The sequence below is a fragment of the Carassius gibelio genome, chromosome B25 (genome assembly GCF_023724105.1).
Source record: "Carassius gibelio isolate Cgi1373 ecotype wild population from Czech Republic chromosome B25, carGib1.2-hapl.c, whole genome shotgun sequence".
In the NCBI taxonomy this organism is placed as follows: Eukaryota; Metazoa; Chordata; class Actinopteri; order Cypriniformes; family Cyprinidae; genus Carassius; species Carassius gibelio.
Genome location: NC_068420.1, coordinates 20,722,594 through 20,741,772, shown reverse-complemented (window position 1 = coordinate 20,741,772; position 19,179 = coordinate 20,722,594). Strand labels below are relative to the sequence as shown.

The 19,179-nt window shown below is 41.4% G+C and overlaps 1 protein-coding gene across 1 annotated transcript in view; it reads right to left on the bottom strand.

The window, feature by feature from the left end:
- Positions 1–19,179, bottom strand: part of LOC128014423 (histone H4) — a 201,962-nt gene that overhangs the window by 555 nt on the left and 182,228 nt on the right. The window lies entirely within an intron of this gene.

The following is a 19,179-nucleotide window of genomic DNA, read 5'->3' as shown; positions in this document are numbered from 1 at the left end:
CAATATTGCCAAAGCTTAGTATACATGTACAAAAAGATACAAAAATAAAAAATGATAATAGATAATACTGAATTTCGCTTTATGGTGGAACAACTACAACTGGAGATACAGCAGGACATCAAGACCACCCAGCAAATTTTTCAAAAAGAGCATGAGCAACTCACTGCAGAAGTTACCAAAGGTAACATCAAGATGAATTAACTAGACAAGAAGATAACTGAACTTCAACTTGAAATGAACAGCCTCAAAACAATCAAGGTGGATATAGAAAGACAAAGGGAGTCCTCATCTACAACCCCACCTAACATACCTGCTGCACACTAGTAAGTCCAGCACATCTACTAACTCCTGCCATCAAGAGTGACCATTTAAGACTGACTTTTCCTACTTTTGGAAGATCATCTGATGACACTGACCAACTGCTATATCTAGCACGATGTCAAGACTTCCAAGCATTACACCCTCTTGTCGACATTGACATTTTAGCAACTTTTCGCACAGTTCTACATGGCACAGCACAAGACTGGTGGGAGGTCGCTAGATCTTCCATAAACACGTGGGATGAGTTTAAAACTGCATTTCTTTCTGCTTTTCTATCAGAAGATTATGAAGATGAGTTGGCGGAACGAGTTCATACCCGAACACAAGGAGAAAATGAGACAATTCAAGATTTTGCTTTCGCATACAGAGCCCTCTGCAAACGGTGGAAACCAACCTTGACCGAAACGGAGGTGGTTAAATTGATTCTCAAGAACATAAAACCTCACCTGGCCAGTCAGTTACGTAGTCGTGTCACCACAGTGGAAGAACTCGTAAAGTTGGGTCATCAACTGGAGAAGGACTACGAGCAACAACAGCAGTATGAAACTTGTGTGAGTAAACCAACATTCTCAGATGTCCCACAAAAGCCCACCAACAGAAATGCTGACAAACCATCTTCTGTACGAAGCTGGAGATGTAAAGGTTATCACGCATCTGGAAACTGTCCACATTATTCATCCACTCCTGAGAAACCACAGCACCCACCTGGTAACAGAAGAGCATTTCAACCTCACAAACATGGCAGCCAACCAACCAGTAATGCTGTAACTGCTACAACCATACCTAAAATGAAAACAACCCCGAAAATACCTTCATCTCCATCTCCAATCATTCCGCCACAGTTAGTAGTGCCTGTCTGCCAGTGGTGTCAAAAGTATTGGCTTTCATTACTCAAGTAGAAGTATAGATACTAGGTCTTAAAAAGACTTTTGTAGAAGTTGAAGTATCAACTCACGCTTTTTACTCAAGTAAAAGTGTAAAAGTACTGGTTTAAAAAACTACTTAAAGTATAAAAGTAAAAGTAATGTAAGGGAACAAATGCCATTAAGAACAAAAGCTTAGGCCGCACCACAGGGGTCTATTGTGAACTACCCCACCTCCTAAAAAAAACATTTTTCTAAAGGCCATAATGAATATAATGTTATATTAAATGTTCATGTTGAAAAATTTGGGATGCACTAGGCTACCTGTTTCAGCCACATATATGCCCATTGAAAATGAACGCATTTTAGTACAATGCAAATACATTAAAGGACTAGAGATATGATGACTAGTTGCCAATAAGTATTGTTATGGTGCAAAAAGTCAAACTTCAGAGGCATGTCATCAATAACCTTTAATGGAATGTAAATGTACATCCAAGCTTAGCTGCAGGAATCTGTGAGGGCAATGGACAAGAACATTGGTGCAGGCTTAGTAACAATTACTCTTGTAACGTTGTCTATTTACAATAAGCATTATAGTGCTGTCAAAATTAATGATTAATCCAAGTGATTAATCAATAACTAAAAAGGAAAATTAACTCATAATCCCGATACCTTCTTGATTGACAGCTTCCTGTATTCGGTACATACGTATGCTATGTTAAGTTACAAAGTTGGTATAGCCTAGATATCACAACATTGTCAATCGCAAACGATAATATATTAAAACGTCTCACTACCGAACTACCAACAGTAGCTTTATTTGTGGAGAACGAAGATAAAGCACCCATTTGGTAAATGAGCCAGTGAGAAATAATAACTTTTAAATAGGGTCCAGTACCTTTTCGATACTTTTAAAACAGTACAGGCGCCTAAATGGTGCCTGAACCTATACTTAAAAAAAAGAACCTAAAAAAAAAAAAAACTAAGGATAACTTAAAAGAACATTCCAAATATTTTAAATAAATCCATAGCTTTCACCTTGGATGCTCTCACTTCCCAAGTTGTGCTTCCCTTAATCTAAGGCTAATAAATGTATTTCACAATCTGGGTCATTATTTAATATAAAACCACACATAATTCTACTGTATATCTGTCACTCACTCTGATATTTAGTTAAGATGAGTGCTGTCTGTCACTGTCTTAAATCAGTTCTGTGAATGACTGTATGCTCATTCTTTATAAAGTAGCAACAATGTCGTTTGTAAAGTACAGTAATGTGCAAAAGTCTTAGGCACATTAGTATTTTCACCCCAAAAAAAGGGTTTTAAGCCAGTTATTTAAATCTTTTGCTTTAGTGTGTCCATAGTAAATATCAGTTTGCCATTAATTTTAATAATAATCTAGTGCGATTTTGAATGCACAAGCAGTTTGACAACGGCAAAATGAATGTTTGGAAATGTAAACTGATATTTTCTACCGACACACTACAGCAAAATATATAAATAGCCGAACACCATTCTTTTAAGTGAAAATACTAACGTGCCTAAGACTTTTGTACAGTAGTTAGTGTATGTATAAAGTATGTATGATTAAATTAATATTTAGTATAAGTATATTTAAATAAGTGTAATTAAAGTATTTGTTCGGTCATATGTGTTAAGGGCTAGATTTTCACTGGAGGAAACGGCTGTGACAAGCGAAAACTTTACAGTAGATGAGAAAGCGACAGCTTCTTCGTGACCTTTTGTAAACTGTATTTATGACAAATGACTTCACTGATACAGATTCTAACAATCTATTGATAAACACACACCTTATGTCCTCTGTCTCTGTTTGAGCTCGTGCTGCTCCGCCGCGGTCTGCGGATTGAAGAGCGCGCTGAAAGACGGGGAGGAGACCGGTCTGACGCCGGTTTCATATGAAATTTAAGCCGACTGACTCTGAGGCGATAGGATACCGGTTCCATACCCAACCCTACTTTTAAGAAATACATTTTATGATAAACGAACCAAAAACTGTCTATGCCCTTGCTGGAGGGTGATGTAATTTGTGTCATGTGCAGGTGCGATGGATCGCATACAAACCAATAGGGTGTCGGGATGGTATCTGTTTATACTTCTCATCCAACCACAATCAAATTCACTCCATCCGGATGGCGCGATTTATCTGGATAGGTTTTTTTTTTTTTTTTGAGTGATGACAAGCCGGAATGAAAACAAGGCGAAATGAAATACCAGTAACCAAGCTATTTTTAAAATGTATGGAGTAGAAAGTACAGATACTTGCATGAAAATGTAAGGAGTAGAAGTAAAAAGTCGGCTGAAAAATAATTACTCAAGTAAAGTATAGATACCCCAAATTTCTACTTAAGTACAGTAACAAAGTATTTGTACTTCGTTACTTGACACCTCTGCTGTCTGCATTGGTGTTTGGGCAGGAAAAGCTATTGTGGACACAGGAGCAAGTTATACTATGGTGCAGGAGGAGGTGTGGAAAAAAATTACCCCACATGAGAAACTGCAACCTTGGACTTTGGGACCTTTGTATCTGGCAAATGGAGAAGCTGAAGTTCCTTTAGGATGGATACATCAACAAATTAATATACATAATCATTCCTTTACTTTACCCATTGCTGTCCTTTCTTTCAAGGCCCTCGCCTATTCAGTAGTTTTGGGTTTGGACTTCATATTCTTTAGTTGGCATGCAAATCAACATCATTGACCGACAATACTTTTTCAAGTCTAATCCAGGAGAGCAACATTTGTTTCAACCTGGAAATGCTAATGTGCCTGCAAGTTGCAAATCCCAACGACAAAGAAATGAAAGAAAGCTGCAGAGTCTGTCCTTACTAAGTTCTATACCTCCTCAATCCACACTCATGTTACCATCTCCTGAGATTACCGACTTAACTCTGATTGAAAAGGCTGTGAATGATGCCCACTTACCTCCTGATGGTAAACAGCAATTGCAGGAACTTCTAGAGAGTAACACTCAAGTATGTACACTTCAACTTGGTCGTAGTGATGTTCTGAAACATTACATCTACACAAGTCAGCAAGTACCCATTAAACAGAAACCTTACCGCATGTCTCCCCTCAAGCAAGCTCTGGTAAACGAACAACTGGAAGAGATGCTTAAGACAGGAATTGTGGAACCATCATACTCGGGTTGGGCTTCTCCAGTCGTTCTTGTTCCCAAGAAAGATGGCAGCATCAGAATCAGAATGAGAATGAGAATGAGCTTTATTGCCAGGTATGTTTACACATACGAGGAATTTGTTTTCGTGACAGAAGCTCCGCAGTACAACAGAATGACAGCGACAGAACATAAAACACATAATAAAAGAATAAAAAATACAAATATGTAGACAGTGAATGACAATATACAAATGACAATTGTAGGCAGGTATATTACAAAGTGAAGTTATGTATGTACATATATATTGTGTGCAAAATTTAAGTGTATACTAAGTATGTGTGTTAGATAAATAAAGTGTGTGTATATAAATATAAAGTGTAGTGTGTTCGCCATTATTGTCAGCTGTTCATAAGATGGATTGCCTGAGGGAAGAAGAGATTCTGATTCTGAGATTCATGAGATTCTGCGTGGATTATAGGAAGTTAAATGCCATAACCGAAAACAGATGCTTACCCGTTGCCGAACATTACAGAGATTCTCGAATCACTATAAGGGGCAGCAATTTTTTCCACAATAGATCTCAACAGTGGGTATTGGCAAGTGGCCACAGACCCCTCAAGTAAACCAAAAACTGCCTTCATCACTCCTTCAGGACTTTTCCAATTTAACGTTATGCCTTTTGGGCTTAGGAATGCCCCTGCGACCTTCCAAAGGTTAATGGAGACTGTATTGGGGAAATTGCGAGGAGAACGGTGTTTTGTTTACATAGATGATATAATAATGTATTCATCAGACCTAAATCAGCATCTACAAGACATTCAGACTGTCTTCCATAAGCTCCAAGAAGCAGGTTTGACCATCAACTTGAAATAAAGTAAATTCTGCCTCCAAGAAATTTCATTCCTTGGCCATGTTGTGAACACTAAAGGTATTATGGCAGACCCTAACAAAGTTGAGGCCATTCGGTCTTATCCAGTACCAACCAACCTTAAAGAGGTACAGCGGTTTCTTGGACTAGCTGGATGGTACCATCGATTTGTGCCGAATTTTTCAAAAATTGCAGAACCCATAAATGCTCTGAAAAAGAAAGAGAAAACATTTTATTGGTCCGATGAGTGTCAACAGGCATTTGAGCAGCTCAAGACATGTTTGTCTTCACCCCCCATTCTCAGTCATCCAAATCTGCAACATCCTTTCACAGTATACACAGACGCTAGTGGAACGGGTTTAGGAGCTGTGTTAACCCAAAGAAAAGAGCAAGGAATGGAAGAAGTTATAGCTTTTGCAAGCCGAAGTTTAAACTCAGCCAAAACAAACTACTCCGTCACCGAGAAAGAGTGTTTAGCAGTCATCTGGGCGTTAGAGAAGTGGCAACACTACCTGGAGTACAGAATGTTCACAGTTGTGACTGATCACTCTGCCCTTCAGTGGGTAATGTCCTCTACTAAAACCACTGGTCGTCTCATCCAATGGGCCAGCGTTTACAAAAGTTTGACTTTGTCATTGAATACAGAGAAGGAAAACTAAATGCAGCGCCAGATGCCCTTTCCAGAGTGACCAACTTACCTGCATGCACCTTTTTCACTAGCCTGGACAGCGAAGTACACTTTCCCATTACTGCTAGGGACCTATGGGAAGAACAACATAAGGATCCTGAAATTCAAAAGATTTTCAAAGGAATAGCAGAGAACAAGCAGGCTACCCCTGAACAATTTGAGATTGTTGAAGACAAGTTGTATCTCAGGACCCAACTATGCAAAGGACAAGTTCAGTACAGAATGTACTTACCTCAAAGCCTCATTCCTGAAATTCTTCAACATTACCATTCACATCCACTGAGTGGACATGGAGGTATTTTTAAAACCTACAAACTTCTACAGGATGTTGTCTTCTGGCCTAAGATGTGGACAGATGTCAAGAATTACGAAAAATGTTGTGAGAAGTGCCAAACTTACAAATATGACAATCGCAAACCTGCAGGCAAGTTACAAACTATCACCACCACATGTCCTATGGAAATGTTAGGAGTGGACATTATGGGACCATTGCCCAGCAGCAGCCCACACCGTCACGAATACCTTCTAGTCTGTGTAGACTATTTCTCTCGGTGGGTTGAAATGTTCCCAATGCGTAAAGCAAATGCATAAAGCATTGCTCTGATTATCTGCAAGGAAATCCTTACCCGTTGGGGTGTGCCAGACTTCATCTTGTCCGATCGAGGAACCCAATTTGTCTCATCACTTTTCAGAGAATTGTGTTCAAAATGGAACATTGCACAAAAATTAACAACAGCGTACCATCCACAAACGAACATGACGGAGAGAGTGAACCGCACCTTAAAATGTATAATTTCCTCTTACCTGGAGGAAAACCACAAAAAAATGGGACCAGTACATACCTGAGCTTTGTTTTGCTGTGAACTCCGCCATCCAAGAGAGTATTGGAATGTCACCTGCAGAATTGCAACTAGGCCGAAAGCTCCAAGGTCCAATGGACAAACTGTTCCGACCTCAGGAAAACAACCTCTCACCATCTGATCCATCTTACGATGTGGTAAACCAAATAGCTCAGCTAAAGGAAAGAGCTAAAGAGAATTGCATACGAGCAAAGAAGCGCCAACTGCGAAACTACAATAAAAACAGACCAGAAGTCTTGTACAAGGAACAAGATCGCGTCTGGCTGAGGAGCTTTCCACAATCCAGCGCCCAACAAAGTTTCAGTGCTAAATTAGCACCCAAGTGGAAAGGGCCTTACAGAGTAATCAAGCAGATGGGTCTAGTCAATTATCAAATTGTTTTGGAATCAACTGGCAAAGATGTTAGAGTTACTCACGTCTGTAATCTGAAACCATGCTACCCCAACGCTGCTGATTTAGAGTTATATGGTAAACAAAGACTCCAGGAAATTTTTAAAGAATCCTCAGATGAGGATACAGAATTCCGGGGATTTTAAAGCATATGACTCTCACAACCTTGAGGTTGTTTTTTTTTCAGCGGGGGGGGGGGGGGGGGGGGGGTGACAAGTTCTTGACGAACCTGCACCTTTTAATTACGATCACATGAATGAACTGAAGTGACCAATCAGGAGACCGACAAGGGATGATGCAGAGGGTATGGAAAGGAAGCGGTAAGGAAATGGAGAGAGGGGATGGTAAATTTAAAGACTGCGGGGGACCGACAGCAGACAGTCATAGCTCACGCTTCTCTTAATTCACTGCATGAATCTTTCGTCTGCTACTAAAGTTCTGCGTGGAAGTGAACATTACTAGTAACGCTAATGAGTCAAGTCAAGTCAAGCCCAAACGTGGAACTTTACCAAACGCACACTGTTTCAAGGTGGTAGCGTACAGTCAACAGAGGGAACGAGCCAAAAGGGATTTAATCGCTGCATTTTTGGAACCGTCAGACACCAGCTGCCGATCGTTGCCGGTTTTAAAGCCTTACCTCAGGTACTCACTCCAAATCCATTCCATTCAAGCCTGAAAGTCTCCTCTGTGGCGTTGTGCAGTCACGTCAGTGAGTGATAAACACACATTACGTTATACACACACACACACAAACGAACATTCATAATTACTCATTCTAACTCTTTCAAGATACGCTCAGAGCGAGCACTTTTCTTTGGTTCCTGTTTTGTATGATTATTTTTGAGCGTGACAATTTTGCATATGAGTGTGATATCTTGAGTTAAACTTTGCAAATCATGGACTATTGATTACTGCGAGCCTACAACACTTGACCTACATCAAAGTCATTGTGATTCGTTATTGTAACCTCTGTTGTGAGAAATGTTTTCTTTTGTTTGTTTGTTTTGTAAAAGAATAATATAAATATTTACACTAATTCTTTCTTTTGGGATGTTTTGTGTAACTGGTGGCTCACAGGAACTGACAGAAAACAGATACCATGCTGCCAAGCAATAAAACAATAAAACTGATATGGAAAAGAGATATTTAAGAAGTGTAAACAACACCTATTTCCTTGCTCATTTATGACCCCCATCCTCCCTCTCCTCTCCCCTTCCTGCCTCTGACTCTCACTCTTCTCCCCTAAAAGCAAGAATATCCATACGCCATATCTTGTGAAAATGTTGTTTCCCCTTCAGGAACTCGAGGTGCATTCGAAAATGATTTGGGAATGCCCTTCATCGTGACCAGCCCTGAATTATATGTGTAATCAGTCTCATGAATGGGCATGATATAATAGGCGAATGACTTAGTGACCAGGAATTATAAAAGCACGAGAGGTGGAAAGAGCATAAGCTTTTTGTCATTAAGCGAAGCTCTGTGTGTGTGTGTGTCGTTCTCTATTTGTTTTGTAAGTCTTATTTGGTGTCGTTTGTCCACTGATAAGCTCCATTATATCAAACTTCAGACAAGAGACGTTTTTGGGCTAAAGTAGGTAGTGTTCAGGCTGTGTGTTTTCCCTGCCCGTGATAATATATTGGGGTAGGGGAAACACACAGTGTGTTGTCTATTTGAGAGCGAAGCTCGCAGAATTGAGAAGGGTCTGGCTGCAGACATGCACTCTCAGACACACGCATGTGCACTGTTTTAAATGCACGCACACAGGCAAATCAACTTGATACACAGGATTCAACAGCTGCACAGATAGGCTATAATTGTAGGTATATTTATTTAATTAGTTCAAGATTAAGTTTAAGTGTTGTTTTAGATAAATGTGTGACAAGTGTCACGGCAATCGGCCGTGAGGGGCTGCCACGCTTTTTTGTGTTTATTTTATTATTAAATCTTATTAGATTGTCCGCCGGTTCCCGGCTCCTTCTTCCCGATGATTGTGAAGTTTGTACATTGATACAAAATGTTTTAGAAAACTATACAAAAATTTATCTGATGTATCCTCCACTCACAGGCCTTTCAACGTTATGCACATGTTTTAAAATGGAGTGAATGTTAGAGGATTTATCGACAGTGTTTTGGTTGCCATAGTGACGACATTGACCCGGAAGCCTTAACGTACTTCCAGAGCAACTCTGAACTGTGCACGCGCAGCACACTAGTGTAAACAAACTCCACGGTCTTGCTAAGCTAACGAAACCGTTGCATTTACATTGAAGTCTATGCTAAAGCCACTAGCCTCAAAGGTTAGCCATTACCATTACAATTCGATGGATGAATAGGGTGTGTTTGGGCAACGCTGATGTGATTTAACCCTTTAAACATCTTAACTATCACTTGTTGGTCTCTTTCTCTCACTTATTGCTCTCTTTTCTCACTATACCACTTATTTTCATTTTACTAGAAAGGGAAATACTAACTCACAATTATTAATTGTGACAAAATTGAAATTTAATTGAAACATTACATTTATTTAGAATCATTTAAAATTTCCCTCTTAGATCATTTCATATGATCTTTTATGTCTAGTATTCTCTTTTGGGCCTAATTATTTTAGGAATGAATAAGCCTTGAACTTTGAAAGTTTAAGTAAAATTATTCTACTTAATTTATTTATTACCAATCTGAATGTATGCTATTCAGACCATTACTTATTTGATTGCGTCTTACCCCTCTTCCTGTTTTGGTTAAACACGTAACCACTATTGTTTCACTTATTGATTTCCTCTAATTTCATTTTTGCATATTTTGCCCATTTATTATTTTTTATTTTATTTTACTTTTTTCTTACCATTTCTTTAACCTAGCTTGGGATCGACACACATGAGCCCTAAAAGGAGACATAGTTATTCCTCACTACGTGTTCAAATAAATTAGACTTACCATCTCCGTCCTCTCTCCTTTACTTTCCTCTTATCTTTGTTCATTTGTAGGACATGTAAGAACCATCAATCAATTCTAAATGAATTAAATACACAATCGTGCCAAAGACGACAAATCATCCTTATGAATTTTGATTGTAATCAACCTCTCCCTTGTTCTTCCTAACCTCCCTACATTTGAAAACGCAATCCAAGTTTTAGCATCTCATCCAACGTTGAGATCAATTTAATAGAGATACGTGTTATACAACTGTCGCCTTTGCAGCCTCCCTGTTGAGCGGTCCAACTGAAAGGTGTATGGTGTCAATCCTGTCAGACTAAGAAAAGAGATATCAGAATTATTATTGTATTCTTTAATCCAAAACAAGAATTATAATAATATTGTTTACCGTTTTGATAACGTTGAATTGGAGAAATAATAATTTTCCTCAGTTGAAAAACAGAAATTTTGCTTGTCATTTAATTTGTTTTTCATCTCTTTCTCTCTTTTCCTCCTCCTCATTAGAGTGACAAAGTCTTCAAATCTCTAGTCTACTTAGACACCCTGAGACCAAATCAGTCATCACCACATTTCACTAGTGGTTCACAATCACTGATACAAGACTTAGTTGCCCCACCACACATAGGCTTTTACTCCACACAGATCTGTGTCAGTCTCTCTTCTCCCTAGCATGCCAACATGCAGCAGACTGCAGACCCCATTGCCCATGGGGAAGATGTGAACATTTGGCTGAGAGGCATGACAGACAGCCTCACTCCAAAGACATTTGAACTGTTATTATTTTTAATAATAATCCTAATCCTGAGAAGATTCCTGACACAAGATTCAAGCCAGAACAACAACCACGAGGAGCTAGTCAAGATCACGAGCTCACTAAGCTATGCCTTCACAACCCAGCTGAAACTGAGCGACAAGCACATCACCCACCTTCAAGAGGAGCTGACACGTGCTCAACGTCGCATAGACCAGCTGGAAGTGAAAGTTCAAGATCAACTCAAAGCACCCAGCGAGAGGGAGCGGGAAACAACGGAACAAGTTATAAAGCTCCAAGCAGCCCTGGCAGCAGCTCAGCTCGACCAGCAACATACAACGGCTGCTCAGAAAGACCTGGTAAACAGACTCCAGTATGCCGAACAGCTACTAGAGAAAGCCAAGCTAGACATGAAACTGAAACGGACAATCTGACCCAACAACTAGATGATACCAACGATGAGCTCTACATGGTCAGAAAAGAACTCCAATATGCTTACAAGCACAAACAAGAGCCAAGGAAAGAGAAACGTCTCTTAGCCTCATCACTGCTGAGCAGAGCAGAGTCCCACGTCCAAGAACTGGCATATGACGAAAGGAGCGGAGGGCCACAACCTAAAACCTCACCTGCCTTCGCCACACAACCCTTTCCTGCCAACGAAAGAAAACCTCCCGTCCAAGGCCTTGGAGCTGCACACGGGATGACCATCAAAGACCTCAACAAGCTGTCTGAAACATCAGCAGGTTCAATCCGAACTCCAAAGAGGGCCACGACATCCAGGCTTATCTGCGAGATATTGAATTTCATCTGGAAGTGAGACCTCAGGTGACTGACAGAGACCAGTTATACCTCCTTAGAGCCACATCCAGTCCCGAGGTACGAAACTTTCTAGATCGACAGCCCAGTCAAACTAAGTCAAACTACCAGCGACTTCGTGAGGTCCTGATTAAAGAGTTTAAAGACCCAGAGTCTGAACATGGACTGTTAACTGCCTTGGAAACCAAACAAGGCCGTCAAGAGCTTCCTACAACCGACTCCGACAAGACTACTTTGGTGCACACAACCAACCTGACCTCGGAGAGGATGTGAACTTCAAAACCCTCTTCCTAAAGAATCAGCACCCTGGAGTCAGTCACCATCTAGGTGTCATGGCCTGTCCGAACTCCATGACCATCCAACAGTTGCGTGACCTAACACAGAAGGCCTATAACAAACAGAAGATAGCCTCAAAGAAAGGTAACAGAACCTCCACACTCTTGAACTCTGTTAACAAAGACTCAAGCCTTGCACTGGACGACACCCAGTGGCATCACAACACTAGAGTCTTCCATCAAGAGCACAGACAGCGTGACACTCATATCCATGACCATTTTCAGCCCAACTGCTGGAAAAATCCATGGGACCAGCCACGTTTCTCAAGAAACCAAAAGGATAAGAACATCTGGAAACCTAACCAGATATCCAAAGGTAATCACCTGACTCATCCAAGAGCAACTCGTGTGGGTAAGCTACAACAAAACCCACCTCAGCACCACTCAGACATGCACAGTGCTGAGTATGCACAATAGCATTCTTTCAAGACAATTTACATGTATATGACCACAAAGCTTAGTCATGCTCACTGTGACCGGCGACAGAACGGAAGGCCGGTGATCACCTGGTACACCACATCAGAGATGACAAGCAGCTATTCAACAACCACCCAGAACGAACAAGTCTTTCACGGCCAATCGTTGATGAAAAATCTGAGGTACTAAAGGACATCACCTCAGTAACCTAACACAGTCACTAACAAACTGTCAAATTAACTCCAACTCCAAGAAACACATTCCCTGTCTGTGCAACACCAACCACCAGAGCACAGAAGGTCAGAAAGTCTGCTACAGCCAGAAGGCATCACAAGAAGAATGCAAAATGGGAGACATGGGAGACACACAGCCATGCCAAACTGCCTCCGACTGTCTGCTAAAGAACTTCCTGCCTTGCTGGACTGACCCTCATTAGACCATGGACACGTCCTCATCCAGGCCAAGGATGCTGAGAGCCAGTCTTCAGTGACATGCTAGAAAAAGGGGGAGACAACACAGACTTGAACAGATCTGACCACACATGCACTACACCATTAACACACACAACATTACCTACACCCAGAGGTAAACACATCTACTGATAACACATTCAACAAACATATTCTTCCCACAGGTAGAATATCCAACTTTTAGTGTAACAAAGTTACACATACCCACCATGAAGAAACGTGCAGCCATCCTCACAATAGGTAGAACACCTGACACTAAGTTAAGGTTCACGACACACTAGCTGCACCTGACATCCTAGCTCAATAGTAGTTGTAACCCATGCTAGGAAAACCCACAGCAGCCTTGTTTTGTTTTGTTCTTCTTTTACCTATCCTTCTCCTTCCCCTCTTTCCTGAGTAGGTGAAATGCCTAGACACCCTGCAAGGGTCGAAGGTCTGATATTAGGATTGACTCGCAACACCTAATATCCGCCAGCCACTCTAAACTGTATGGAAGCTAGAGAGCTCCATTCATGATAGGTCAATTAATTTCATTGAAAATGAGCTTACTACAAAACTAACGGTAAACGTGTAAAGTAAGACAACCTAGAAGAACCCAACAAAGTTAACCACAAATTTGATTGATGAATCAAAATAAAAAAAACAATTTCCAAGACGATCTAAACTATCCTCAATGTGCTAAACTACATTGACTAATTGAACTTAACCACGTTTACCAAAATAGCCTGATGCCTGCACCAGTACATTAACTGTCATGGAGGTGTTGTCTTGCTGTTTGCTTTGTTTGTCTGCTTCTTCTGCCTTTGTTTCTCCAGTGATCGACGATGTCTTCACCTAAACCCCTCGCCGATCGAAAGGGGAATATGTATCAGAATTGAGTCAAACCAGACAAATTAAAGAGTCTATCAAAGCGATGTTTGAAACACAGAGCCGAATTCCTCAGGAAGTCATAAATCAGTTCTAGTGCCACGAGAACCAAGCAAGATGACCAACCAACTTGTTCACACAACAGCTTTCAACATTAACACCGCTAGAACAATTATTGACAATTTCAATTCGAAGAAGAGAAATTTGGTGTCAAATGTGTTGTTCGTAATGGAAATGCAACGCTGGACATCACATGTAAACCCATGAGATTGAGTTAAACACTTCCATTGATCTCCCCCCAGAACCAGACTGAAATTCCTAAAGGGGGGGAAGGAGCTTTGAACCTCTTCACAGAACATCCCTATGTCAGAGAATGACAAAGAAACTTATTTTTGTACATATATATGGACCAGAATGAACTCAAAAAGGCTTATAAATGAATCAGTCCATCGCTTCACTCCATATTCATTTATGTGTAACCCACACATTTGACTATCATGTTATAATCACTTATTGTGTATGTTTTTTTAATAACTATGGCATAGCTTAACGATTCATAGTCATGTTTGGTATGTGTGTGATCGAATCTGCTTGCTTGATATTGTCCTGACAATCATTTATTTGTGAAATATATCATAACCTAGTAAGAGGAATCATGTCCAAAATTAGACCCTGCAAGGCAGGAAAATTCGGACCACATGCTTGGTAAGATAAACATATGATTTATGATACAAGACAATATCTGATTGGTCAAGACAACATTTGAGGTGTGCCCAACAGGCCAGTTTAAATACTTAGGACACCATAAAATCTTTGCTTTTAGTTCTAGCCTTGCTTGTGCTATCAGTCATGCCTGCTCTTAGCTTTTAGCTTGTAGCTTTGCTACCTAGCTTTAGCTTCTCTAGCCATGCTGTTTAGTCATCACTGTTCTGAGTTAAGTTTTGTAATGTCGACCTCATCTGCGTGTTTCAACTCCAACCAGCCACACAACTCCATCTTCAGCCAACGCCCAACAACCACAGGCTTCCCAAGACATCACTTCAGCGACTGAACTTCCAGCCAATCAATGACCTCGGGATAGCCCTTTCACCTGGACTCCATTGTCACAGGAGACGCAAGTAACTTTACCTCCAGACTGTGACCGCTGGTGTATCTAATATAACTTCAACCTTACTGAGGAACTCAATGCGAGGGCTAATTACGTGATTGATGGTTGTTCATGTCTATGCAATTTAACGTATTGCTGTAAATTTGGGATTCCATATTTCCATTCTCTTAAACTCATTTTTCCCTAACTTTCGATCTTCCTGCAACTTGTGTGAAAGTGTGTGTGCATGCGTTTATGTGTTAGATTAGTTTATATGTCTTAGATTTATCTAATAAAGCCTTATTCATATTGAAAAGAGAAATAGCTTGTGTTTTGCGCTTACAAGTTAATGTCTTAAACTGCCGATCTTGTTACTGTGCTAATTGATAGTGTTTTCACTATAGTTTGGATATTAGTATCCAGCGCAGATTTGATGTTAAACGGCTCGTTCAGAGAATCGCAGGGCGTCTCAGTGATCACCCGTGAAATAGTGATTCTGTTCAAATTCCCTTTAAATTATTAAATGATTCCCTTTGAGCTAAATTGAGCTGTTTCCGTTACAACCGCTTGGATCGTTACATCAGAGTCACTATTTATGAATGTCTTTCAGAATCAGTGTATTTAATATAGTCCAGTAGAGTTTTTTTTTTTTTTTTTTTCATTGAAAATACACCATGATCTACACCATGATCTATCTCAGCGTTCTAAGATATAGCTTAATGACTTTTTTCTAATGTTTCACTAGTTCACGCTTACATATAATTAGCTGAGGTATGGTATGCGTATTTGGCGTGCTGTCCGGGGAAGGGCTCAGAGCTCGGCATTGGCCCGAACCTAGGGTACCCCCCTTCACCGTCTATTTATAAAGTGAACTCAAAGTGTGGAGATGGGGTGGAGGAGGGATGCTGATAAACCATCAATGGATAGAGGTAAGTCAGCGATATTTATACTATAGGATTGATTACTTGATTATGGTCCACCTGTGTCAATTAGGCTAAGTATCTGACGCGCTCCTCCCGAATCTTGTTAATAAAAACACAATTTCACTAGTTTACGCTTACATATAATTAGCTGAGGTATGGTATGCATATTTGGCATGCTGTCAAGGGAAGGGCTCCGAGCTCAGTTTAAAGAACGCCCTCACAAAAATAGCATAGAGCACTGGTCTTGCCGGCGTCCGAAGGGAGCACACGCATCGAACAGGTAAGCTTCTCCAGATGTGAGACAGAAGAGGTAGCATTAAGTGGCCAGGAGGCTCTCGCCAGCGTCCAACAGGGACTTCCTGTTCCCGGAAACAACTGGGTAAGGCTCACAGGCCATAGGATGGAAAAGGTAATTTTGTGTGGCCGTGAGGCTCTTGTCGATGTCTTATGAGAGTTTGCAACTCACGACATGAGAGGGGTAAGCCTCGATGACCGTAGGATGGAAGGAGGGTTTGTTTGTGTGTTTGGAACTTGCGGCATCGGAAGGCTTGCTTATTGGGTGGATTGGGTTTGCGACCTAAACCACGTGGAATGGTAGTGGTTGTCTGGCCAGGAGGCTCTCGCCAGCGTCCGATGGGAGCACTCGCATCGAACGGGTAAGCCTTGCTGGCCAAAGGATGGAAAAGGTCAGGTTGTTTAGCCAGGAGGCTCTGACCAACGTCCGATAGGAGCTTAGCTCCCGGCATCGAACAGGTAAACCTCTCTGGCTGAAGGATGGAAAAGGTTGTCTAGCCTGGAGGCTCTTACCTTCGTCTGATAGGAGTTTAGCTCCCAGCATCGAACGGTTAAGCCTTGCTGGCCAAAAGACAGAAAAGGTAAGGTTGTCTAGCCAGGAGGCTCTCACCTACATCCAATGGGAGCCCCGACTCCATGCATTGGATGGGTAAACCTCTCTGTAAGTAAGACAGAACCTCAAGAAAGGTAGCCGGGGGCTTTCACCTACGTCCGAAGGGAGTGTGAGCTCCTGGCAACGAACGGGTAAGCCTTGCTGGCCGCAGAATGGAAAAGGTGAGGTTGTCTGGCCGGGAGGCTCTTGTCAGCATCTGATGGGAGCTCGAGCTCCTGGCATCGAAGAGGGAAGCCTAGCCAACCATAGGATAGAAAAGGTAAGGTTATCTGGCCGGGAGGCTGTGGCCGGCCTCTGGGGGGAGTTTTTTTTTTTTTTTTTAATATGTATTTATTTTTAAATAGTAGTTTCTCTGGTCATCAGAGGGAAAATTTAGATTGTTTATCTGCGAAGCCCGCCGTTGGTGTTCAGCAAAAGCTTAATTTGCGATATTGGATGGTGTACGCCTTGCCATTGGAGGGAAAATTTGTTTTCGCTGCGATGTACTCGTTGGTGTTCAATAGGTACTAACTGAAAGTTTTTTTTTTTTTTTTTTTTTTTTTTTTTTTTTTTGTGGCCGATGAGGGTTTGGTGGCCTTTCTTTATGTGAAACTGATTTGTTCTGATATATCTTTGGTACGCTTTCTGAAGACCATCTTCCAAGAGTTTGGATCTGCTGCTTGGAGAGGCCTTTTTGGGCTGCTGAAGTTGCTTCCCCGATGTGAAAGGAATGGGTGGAGAAATTGGTTGCTAGGATGCCCGATAATTGCAGGACGCACCTGAGGTGTTTTTGGAACCAGAAACGAGTGACTGTTTTTTTAGACTCGTCGGTGAATAGTGGTTCGTGTGGGGATTTTGCCTGGGAATTCCTAAGGTGTAGAAATGCCTGGATGGATTGGCAAGGCTGGATTGGGGAGGGGAGATTGAAAATATATATAAAATTACCATTCTTGGGTTGGTCTGTTTTGCTTTGTTTGATTGAAAAAGTGATTGTTTCGTCATCGAGTACAGTTAGGTCTGATACAGTAGGGTTGATTTTCGGACTGAAATTAGAGGAGATCGTAAGCTCCGAGCACCTAAGAAAACCGAAAACAGCTAGGGTGAACATGGCGTCGAGAGTGTGGGCAATGCTGATGGGTGGGTAATTTGTGCTCAGGGTGTGGATACATTTTGTGAGGATATCTAGCGTTATGGGTTTTCTAGTGTCTGGATGGGTGGGCTGGGAATGATGGATACCTTTAATTAAGCGGGAGGTTTGCAAATTGTTTATTTCAGGTGAGGGAGCGCACATCAGTTTGTGAAAAAACTGGACTCCGCTCAGGTAGCTTTTGATGGATCTGACTTGGAGACCCTTGACGCAGTTGAGAAACAAAATGAAAGAGGTGATAGATAGTAGGGAAAAATCAGGGAAAGGGATGTTATAAGTGAGGTGAAATATCTTAAAGCATCTCCACGCAGTCACGTATGACTGGAGGGTTCTGGGAGAAACTGCTTGGAGAATAGAGTTGAGCGATGCTTCGAGAAGTGGTTTTAGAGGGTGAGTTACGGGAATATAAATTCCGAATAGTGAGGAACCGGAGTAGGGAATTGGTCCACCTCTGGAGCCAGCGTCCTGAATTTCTGAAACAGAAAACGAGACAAAGAGTCAGCAATTTGGTTTTCTGTACCTGGAACGTGCTTCGCGATAATTATAAATTGGTCACATGCTGCGATCCATATTCTAAGGAGAGGCATAAGGGCAGGGGAGTGAGAACAGCCTTTGTTTATGGATCATGATTACTGTTGTATTCCTGAGCCTTCTTCAATAGACCTGGCATGTGTTAAAGTAGAAGAACTCTCTAATGAAGTGGAGGAGCTGAAAAAAAAACAGCTACATGAGCTACACGTTCAGCATGATTTCTGATTGGAGGGGTTTGCTAGCAACAACAATTTTCAAGCAAAACATTCCCCTACAGAAGTGGACTCTACAGAGGGATGGTGGGCCTTTTACCAAATCCGTGCATGTTTAGAGTTGAGGAGGCATACGCAGAATTCAACCTTGAGGACAAGCCACTTGTTACCACCATGAACATGTCACATGACAAGCCATTTATAGAAAGTGCATTCTTGCTATTGCCTGTAATTCTTTCACCTGATGTGCTGGCATCAGCTTAAACCTGGAGAGAAATGGTGGACAGTACACTTTGCAACGGACACAGTCACTAATCAGAAAGCCTTTATCAACCTTAACTGTCATGTCTTCTGTCAGTCTTTTTGTTATCCCACACTGTTTAAAGATCTCCCTGTCACTCATTGACCCAGCATAAAGCTGAGGGACAAATGTCACTGGTCCATGAGGAGCTATTCCAATGAGGCCTTTCATTGTGCAGTGAGATTTGTAATTTGAGTACATTTCACTTCGGAGTAGTGGTGAGGATGGTGTTTGACATCTGATCTCAGTGCAGTCAATGATGACCTGTGTGTCTGGGAAATCCGTGAACTCTTCAAGGAGGTTAGATTTCACATCAGCTGCTGAAAGCCACACACACACTGATCCCAGCAGTGTATAGGGGTAGTTTGTCT